Source organism: Pecten maximus, unplaced genomic scaffold (genome assembly GCF_902652985.1).
Source record: "Pecten maximus unplaced genomic scaffold, xPecMax1.1, whole genome shotgun sequence".
In the NCBI taxonomy this organism is placed as follows: Eukaryota; Metazoa; Mollusca; class Bivalvia; order Pectinida; family Pectinidae; genus Pecten; species Pecten maximus.
In genome coordinates this window covers 18,416-27,631 of record NW_022979469.1, presented here as the reverse complement: position 1 = coordinate 27,631, position 9,216 = coordinate 18,416, and the positions used below count along the sequence as shown (strand labels likewise).

General features: G+C 34.7%; 1 long non-coding RNA gene across 1 annotated transcript; it reads right to left on the bottom strand.

Moving 5' to 3' along the window:
- Positions 1–502: 502 nt before the first annotated feature.
- Positions 503–8,878, bottom strand: LOC117318680. The gene is made up of 4 exons (XR_004530429.1): positions 8,857–8,878; positions 6,097–6,117; positions 4,128–4,148; positions 503–980 (listed from the first exon to the last, which is right to left on the bottom strand). It is a non-coding gene; the product is annotated as an uncharacterized LOC117318680 (long non-coding RNA).
- Positions 8,879–9,216: the final 338 nt, after the last annotated feature.

The following is a 9,216-nucleotide window of genomic DNA, read 5'->3' as shown; positions in this document are numbered from 1 at the left end:
TGCCTCAATTTTCCTTATTGGGCCACGCCCCTCCGGCCACTTGGGGGTCAGAGTCACCATTTATGCAAATTCTGATCCTCTTCCGCCAAAGATGTTTCTGACCAAATTTGGTCAAGTTCCAATAAGAACTTTTTGACTAGTAGCGATTTGAAGAAAATGTTGACGGACGGAAGGACGGACGGACGACCGTCGGACACTGCGCCATGACATAAGCTCACCGGACCTTCGGTCCAGGTGAGCTAAAAAAAACTTAATGAATAAATGTTAAGTCATATCACTCAAGTCTACTTTTGAATCGGTTTTAATTTGACTAATAAGTGATATTACGTAAATGACGAAGTTATTCGTTTAAATAGTGTAAAGGTGCACCATACTGAAAGACGACCTTTCACTTGATCTAATCAAACTTTAAATTTGTTAACTTTATTTTATAACAATTACAAAACAAATTATACCAACTTATCTAAATCATTATTGTTGGCCCAGATTGGATAGCGCGAGGAATGTTAATGTTTGAGGAAACTGGAGTACCTGGCGAAAACACACGTGGTCAGGCAGGTAATCCCTTACCTTTTCAAGTCCGATCGGGGAATCGAAATCTTTGAATTTAGTACATACTTTTGTCTACTTGATGATCAGCAAAAATTTTGCAAACTAGTGTCTGTATAATGTGATCAGATGCTGCCATGCCCAGTTATTGAATACATGGCAGACGACACTGTAAAAAAGAGTTCGTCAGCAGCAACGCCATCATCCGTAGACACGAAACTACATTCATATGAACTTAAAATGTTGCCAAAACATTAAACATCAATGCAGCACTTATAGCGCACAGGGACAGCAGTAATTTCCTTAACAATAACTGCTTATTTTAATCGCAAATGACAGAATTGGTAATGTTCCATATATAAAGATGCAAGATACATTACCGAAGCGCTTTCTTGGCTGTTTTTCTAATTCTGGTTGTCCTGCACAAATTGCTGCAAACAGAGGACAGAATCTTCAATTTACATTGAATTGGGGTTAAGATTATAAGACTCTTTCATATGTGTATATGTAGGATAGGGACATTCCACCCGAGGGGTCACAAAATGTGGTGAAACCCGAGGCTTGCCGAGGGTTTTACCACATTTTGTGATCCCGAGGGTGGAATATCCCTATCCTACATACACACATAATGAAAGAGTCTTTTTCTCTCATATCATTACCGAATTTCTGGCGAAAGTGTCCCTCAGCCATCCATTTTCTTCAATTTTTTAATTTCTTTATTTGACGTTTTTACTAAATATACTTGCGATATTCTGAAAGATCATACCCTATTTTTGGCAAACAGTGTTTGCACACAAATTTCATTCATTTTGTGGTTAAGTGATGAACGAATGAACAATTCGCCGATAAAAATTACCGTAACTTGACCGACTTTTACGTGGCCGTGATCAAATTGTCAACATCCGAGAAAAAGAAGTTCTATCAACAATACTGAAAGCCAACGCTGAAATGAGTTTCCCAACTTCACATATAATTTGATTTGCACCTCGACATATTTAATCATTTCACAGAACACACTGTACTTTTAAATGTCAAGTCAAATTTTTTTTTTTATAAAATACTACGTCACTGCATGACGTCACGACTGTCATTGGAATTCCATTCATAGTTCAATGAGAGTGATGTCGATCTCGATCGCCATGACGCGGCGATGTTTCGTGGCTGGTAATTTTAAATTCACTGTGATTTTGGCAACTTCGTGTGTGAACCAGCGAACAGTGACTCTATACGAGTATTCGATCTTTTCTGTGACATAGGATTATATGTGTTTAACCGGTTGTCTTGATGGAATGACGAAGGTAGGTCAGTCGATAGGCTAACGATGATCATATTGAAAGGCTAGGATGGCAGTTAGTTTTCATGGTTACTCTACACAAATATAGACTCTGAGTTACAATTGAAATAAATATTTTTTATATGAACATCGAGGGGTGTCATTTTTACCGAATGTTCGTTCATTTAAGAGCCAATTCCCAACTTCCAAATACACAGGTTACTGAGTAGGCCTAACAGTTACTGACAGTACCGGAGTAAACAAATTCCAGGGCCCCCTGCTGACGCAAACGGAACCATTTCATAGGTTGTGACGTTTGACATTTTCTTTTTTATATTTTTTTATGTATGGCTTTTATTTTACTTCCTGTCATTGCCAGGTGATTGTGTGTGTTTACATGTTTTTAATGACGAATGACAAATCTGTCGGGTAGGCAAGTCTGTATTGTACTGTAACTGTTACAACAGGTCTGTCTAACTGTTAGTTACAGTAACGGAGTTATATGTTCGCTCAGATGAAATGTCTAATCGTTTAACCGTGTAGCCCTATTGATTTACTGCTGATATGATATATATTTATCTAAGAATGTATGTATTTTTATAGTTAAGTCCAACGTTTCAAAACCGACACCGACGATAAGGACTGTCGGATGTGAACACAAGCAGACGACGTTGTGAGAGTTGTCCCCCTTGAACGCAGATTAATCCGCGCGCGTGAAATGCTATGTAAGATAGATTTATCTTACATAGCTATCTTACATGGGCAAACTCTATCCAACATGGCGAGATATGAGAGAATCATATTTACTTTGGATCAGAAGTTAAACGAACAATTCGTTTTTGTACAAGTTGTAGAAAGGAATGAATAATTTGCGATTCATATAGGTAAAGCGAAGTGGAAATTAGCTCCAAACATCAGTTGTGTATAATTATTTATGCAAAAAAAAACTTAATAAATTCTTACCAATATAGTCGCCATCTACACCTGGTAAAATTAAAACAACATGTTGTTGTTCTAAAGACAATTGATCGTTATTGCTGTACATAATAAACGAATACATTAACACATGCACAAAACACGAATTTCAACAAGTAGAATTAAGCACAAGCGCTTTCATTCTTGAACCTTTATGATGCTTTATATAGACAAGGGTTGTATCCAGGTAGAATAATTATAAAGGTATATATAATCAAGGAACTGTCCATTTTGAACACAAACAATTGTACAGCTTGATAATAATGCGAAATCATAGATTGTGAGTTGCAATTGCTATCTGACATATTTTTGAATCGTGTAGTCTACTGGCAGGACAAAGTTTTGTCCATTTAGGTATATCAACACATTAACAAATGATCGGAAAGTGACTGTTCAGTTTCAATTGACAAATGAATGTCTAGTGCATTAGCTTTTGGACATATACACAATTTTGATGAAACAAACTTTTACTTGAACATATTATATAGCAACGCATTTATCACGAGATAAAGTTCCTCATAATAGCAATTAAAATAAAAGTGATCTGCTGCAGTCACCCCCCCCCCCCTGAATTTTCTTGTAGTCCTGATAGATGCAGTAAGAAAAAAAAATTCATGATACAAGTTCGAGTTCTGAATGCTTCATTTCACGTCCTTGGTACCAAATGTGCTGTTCGAGACAACTTTCAGGAACATGTTGATTGGTGATCCTGGCTAATCATAATACTGTTTTACAATTGTACAGAAGTTAAAGTCATAAATTATGCGAGTGATAAACACAGCTATACATATACGTACAATCTTACAGCGATATACCAAGGCTATTATTCATTTGAGTAAAAAGCATTCATAATGATAAATATCTTTTAATTGCGTCTTGATAGTTGTGTAAGGAAATTTGATACATAGATATATTTCCATTGACAAGGCGATTTTAATAAACAATCTCATGAGATAATCTGTGTAACAACTATAAAACAGGCTTAGGTGTAGTTAGTATTTTTACAATGCTCCATTAAACCTTTTTAATTCAATTGTTTATTCTTGAATTAACTCAGCTTCTTTCCCATGACTTCATGAATGTTAATTGATTTCGAATATTTTTTTTTATCTTAATCTCGACATTTTTATTTGCTTAAAAATATTTTTAATCATATTACCGGAAAATATCTAGTTGTGTATACTTGAATACATTGAAAATCCCAGGGTAAATTGCGATTGTGAAATGTAGATCCAGGAAATACATGTTTGACACGTATTGATGTATTTCATACTAAAACAAATAACCGTATTTTTTGTAATGACGAGATGAAAATTTTAAAATTGCTTACCTGTATGGCTTCCAGTTGTCCCTACAAGGAAACAAAAAGAAAAACCCCGATAGTTCTATTTAACAACCAGAGAATAACAATGTGTAAAAATCTATGCCTTTCAAAATCGATAAAATGGGTGAAGATATTAACAAAACATGGATTTAGCGTTGGATCTGTTAATGATTAAAAATAGACTTTTGAAATTTCCCCTCTGTGTATACAAAGTTAAGCCAGGGATAAAATGTTTGGTAGCCGCTGATTGGCCAGTATATTATGAAGCTTCAAAAAAGATAAGTAGCCTCATAAGTAACTATTCATAGGTAATGTTGATATAAATTAGGTAAGTCAGATTAAATTAAATTAAATTTGCTTCATCTATGATACCCGTCAATGAATTTAGGTAATATTATAACTTTTGTCCAGGGGCCAACTCATACCTCTCCCCCTCCCCCGCCAATAAGGTTGTTTGTAGAATAATGAAATTAATTGTTGTTTCGTTATACACAGGGTCGGGATCAATTTAGCTTTCCGAAACGGGGAGGTAAATTTTACCTCTTACAGATTACGCACATCTGTAATGTATAAGGATATTGATGGTAAATTTAGTTTAAATCTCATTGCAATTATATGACAAGGAGGTCCTATAGTAAAGGGAAACCAGTACATCAAAAACACCTCCCTTATTCCCGAAGATGAAAATGTGGTCTCTATGGCAAAAAACTTAGGCGGTAGAATTTGCAGTCCCTAAAACCGCTATATAACAAATTTCAGAGAAATCAAGCAATATCCTAATTTCGATCAATCAGAAGTTTCTATGTGGTTGCTATGGGCAGCCTAAACCATACAGTTGAATTCGCAGTCTCCTAATAACCATGTGAACCAATTTTCATTGAAATCGGAGAAAAAAATGTAAATTTTGACCAATCAGAAGCCAGTAAATGGCAGCCATTTTCATAAAATATTTAATTGAGTTTGCAAAAAGTAAACAGTGTTCCGTGTTTAAAATATATATCAAATTTCTTCCAAGTTTAACAATATCTAAATTTCGACCAATCAGAAGTAATCTCTATGGCGGCCACTTTGTTTTTTCAATTTGAAATATTTTGATGCAAAAGTAAAGAACACCTTGTGTGCACTTCTCCCACAAAGTTTTTATTGAATTTCATTGAATAGTTAAATAGTTATAGCGAATTAGATTTTAAGCCTATCAGAGGCCGTGGCCGCCATCTTGACTGACGGATTGAAAACCCGATATAGATTACGCACATCTACAATGTAAATTGATTATTGCCAGCATGTTTTGTTGAAATCTCCTCAGTAGTTTAGGAGGAGTAGCTGGAAGATCGTTGTGTCCACAGACGGACAACCTGATTGACGATTATACCCTCTATTCCAAATTTCGTTGACGAGGGTATACAATAAAAATAATCTGAAAGCATTTCTTGCTGTCGGGATTCATTACACAAAGTACATTTTAATCTAAGACACAATAATGCATTAGAGACTTCAGAAACTTCGCTTATGTGTGCAGAATTAGGGAATACCATTCACTGTGTCGCTAAAATCCCACTCTCAGGATTTTTTTAACACGATAGTTTTGATCAAGCATTAAGCCCTCCCATGTTTAATCGACATCAAGATATATATTATATCAAAACCCGAATAATTTAGCTATAGTTGTCTAGCTATTACACAAGCATTTCCGAGACTTCTCAGGTTGAAGAATTTTCCTTTAGTCGGACTAGTCGTTTTTGATGATATATCTTGGTGTTATTTTAGAATTTAAGAATTGTTTTTTAATCACGTTAATGGAAAGTATTTAATGGTTCGTACTTAAAGACATTGGAAATCACAGGGCAAATTAGGATTGTGAAATGTAGATCCAGAAAGTACATATTTGAGACTTATTGATGTATTTTATATTAAACATATCACTTTAATCATTTTCGTGATGAAATGATGAATTGATGTTTTAAAAATTGCTTACCGTTACGTTCTGCAGCTCTCCCTACAAGGAAACAAATCAAACAATAGTTCTACATAACAACCAAAGAATAGCAATGTGTCAAAAAATCTATTTTGTTTTCAAAATCGATACCATCGGTGCAGATATGAACAAAACATGGACTTAGAGTTAGACCCCTGAGTACGTACAATGATATAAGTATTTGTAGAATGATGAAATGTTGTTACTAAGCAGCCAAAACCCTTATAGTCGAAATCGCAGTCCCCTGATACCCTATATACAAATTTACATCAAAATTGGAAAATATTTAAATCTTGACCAATGAGAAGCCTCTGTGTGGTACCTATGACAACAAAACTCAATCCGTTGAATTTGCGGTCCCTTATGAACATAATTTTATTAAAATCAAAAATATTTAAATTTTGACCAATGAGAAGCCTCTGTGTGGTACCTATGACAACAAAACTCAATCCGTTGAATTTGCAGTCCCTTATGAACATAATTTTATTAAAATCAAAAATATATAAATTTTGACCATTCAGGAGCCAGTAAATGGCAGCCATTTTCTTAAAATGTTAAGTTGAGTTTGCAAAAGGTAAACAGTGTTCCGTGTTTAAAATATATACTAAATGTCTTCCAAATTGGACAATACCTAAATTTTGACCAGTCAGATGTAATCTCTATAGCGACCACTTTGTTTTTTAAATTGAAATATTTTAATGCAAAAGTAAAGAACACCTTGTATGCACTTCTCCCTCAAAGTTTTTATTGAATTCCATTGAATAGATGAATAATCATAGCGAATTAGATTTTAAGCCGATCAGAGGCCACGGCTGCTATCTTGACTGACAGATTGGAAACCCGATATAGATTACGCACATCTACAATGTGAATGGATTATTGCCAGCATGTTTTGTTGAAATCCCCTCAGTAGTTTAAGAGCAGTAGCTTGAAAATAGTTGAGTCCATAGACGGACAACCTGATTGTAGAATATACCCTCTATCCCAAACTTCGTTGAAGAGGGTAAAAATAGAAATAATCTGAAAGCATAAACCTTTCTTGCTGTCCGGATTCATTAAACAGAGTACATTTTAATTTACGATACGATAACATATTGGAGACTTTAGACATTTCGCTAATGTGTGCAGAATTAGGGAATACCATTCACTGTGTCGCTAAAATCTCACTCTCAGAATTTTTTTAACAGCGATAGTTTTGATCAAGCATTAAGCCCTCCCATGTTTAATCGACATCAAGATATATATTATATCAAAACCCGAATATTCTAGCTATAGTTGTCTACCTATTACACAAGTATTTCCGAGACTTCTCAGGTTGAAGAATTTTCCTTTAGTCGGACTTGACTTTTTTGATGATATACCTTGGTGTTATTTTAGAATTTAAGAATTGTTTTTTAATCACGTTAATGGAAAGTATTTAATGGTACGTACTTAAAAGCATTGGAAATCACAGGGCAAATTTGGATTGTGAAATGTAGATCCAGAATAATAATGTTTTTCAAAATCGATAAAATTTGAGAAGATATGATTAAAACGTAGTTTTAAAGCTAGACCTCTGAGTAGGTCCAAGGATGTAAGGGCCAGATGTTCCGAACAGTAAGCGTCTTTTGCTTCATTTATGATACCCGTCAATGAACTTAGGTGAAATAAGAACTCACGTCCGGGGGCTCAACTCATACCCACCCCCCTTTAACCCTCGCCAACGATTTTGTTTATATAATAAAGTAATTCATTGTTGTGTTGTTACACAGAGTCGGGGTCAATTTAGCTTTCCGTAACGAGGAGGTAAATTTTACCTCTTATAAATTACGCACAACTATAATGTACAATGATAACTGTTTGTAAGTTTAGTTGAAATCATATCGCATTGATATGGTAAGGAGGTCTTATAGTTACATGTATATGAAATAGGCGTTGTTCGGGAAAACCATGATTGCGCAATCATGTTACAAAATGGCCGCCATTGCTGCCGTGTCAAAGTCTTTTTTAGAAAACCGAAAAATAACAAAACTTTGTTGGCTCTCCTTCCGTAGCATCCTCACCAATGTCCAGCTCATTGGCACTAGTGGAACTGGAGAGGAAGTTTAAAATGTTTTTTTCAAGATGGCTGTCATGGCGGCCATCTTGGATTTCAGACCGACCCAATGAATAGCAACACGTGGTCAGGACCATCTCAGGATCATTCCTGGTAAGTAAAAGCTTGAAATAGGTGTTGTTCAGTAAAACCATGATTGCGCTAACACGACAACGGACGAAGCATGGTGACTATCCCTTCGGGTCAGATGACATAATAATACCAAGGTATAAATCTATCTTGCTGTCCTGATACATTAAGAAAATTTGCTTAAATTTAAGATACAATAAAGCATTATATTTATTTGTCCAAAAGATCGAGTTCTGAATACTTAAGCAGCGATCTAGATAATGTTCACGGTATTAGTTCGCTATAATTCAGTCTTGAAATTTAAATAGCAGGTCCGAGACGTCATAGTTTTAACGGATTTTCTTTTAGTCGGACTAAGCTTTTTTATGTTATACCTTGGTGTCATTTTAAAACTGACGAATTCGTTTTTTAATTACGTCATCGAAAATATTTATTTGTTTATACTCGAAAGCAAAGAAAATCAAAAGAAAATTTGAATTGTAAAAGGTAGATTCAAGAAGTACATATTTGAACCATATTGATGTATTTTATACTAATAATGATAACCGGATTATCTTGTAAAGACGATATGAAATGATGATTTCAAAATTGCGTACCTTTACGTCTTGTAGCTCTTCCTACAAGTAAACAAATAAAAAAGAGATATTTCTACATAACAACTAGAGAATAACAATGTTTAAAAAAATGGGTGAAGATATGAACAAAACTTAGATTTAGAGTTACACCTCTGAATAAGTACAAGGATATAAGGACCAGGTTTTCCGAAAAATGTAAGCGTTTTTTGCGCTTCATCAATGATACCCGTCAATGAATTTAGGTACAAAAAGATCGAGTTCTGAATACTTTAGTAGCGTTCAACTTATCTAAACTACATAAGTAGTTATTTTACAAGTAAGTATGAGACTTCTCAAGTTGAAGAATTTCCTTTAATCATTTTTGATGTTATACCTTGTTGT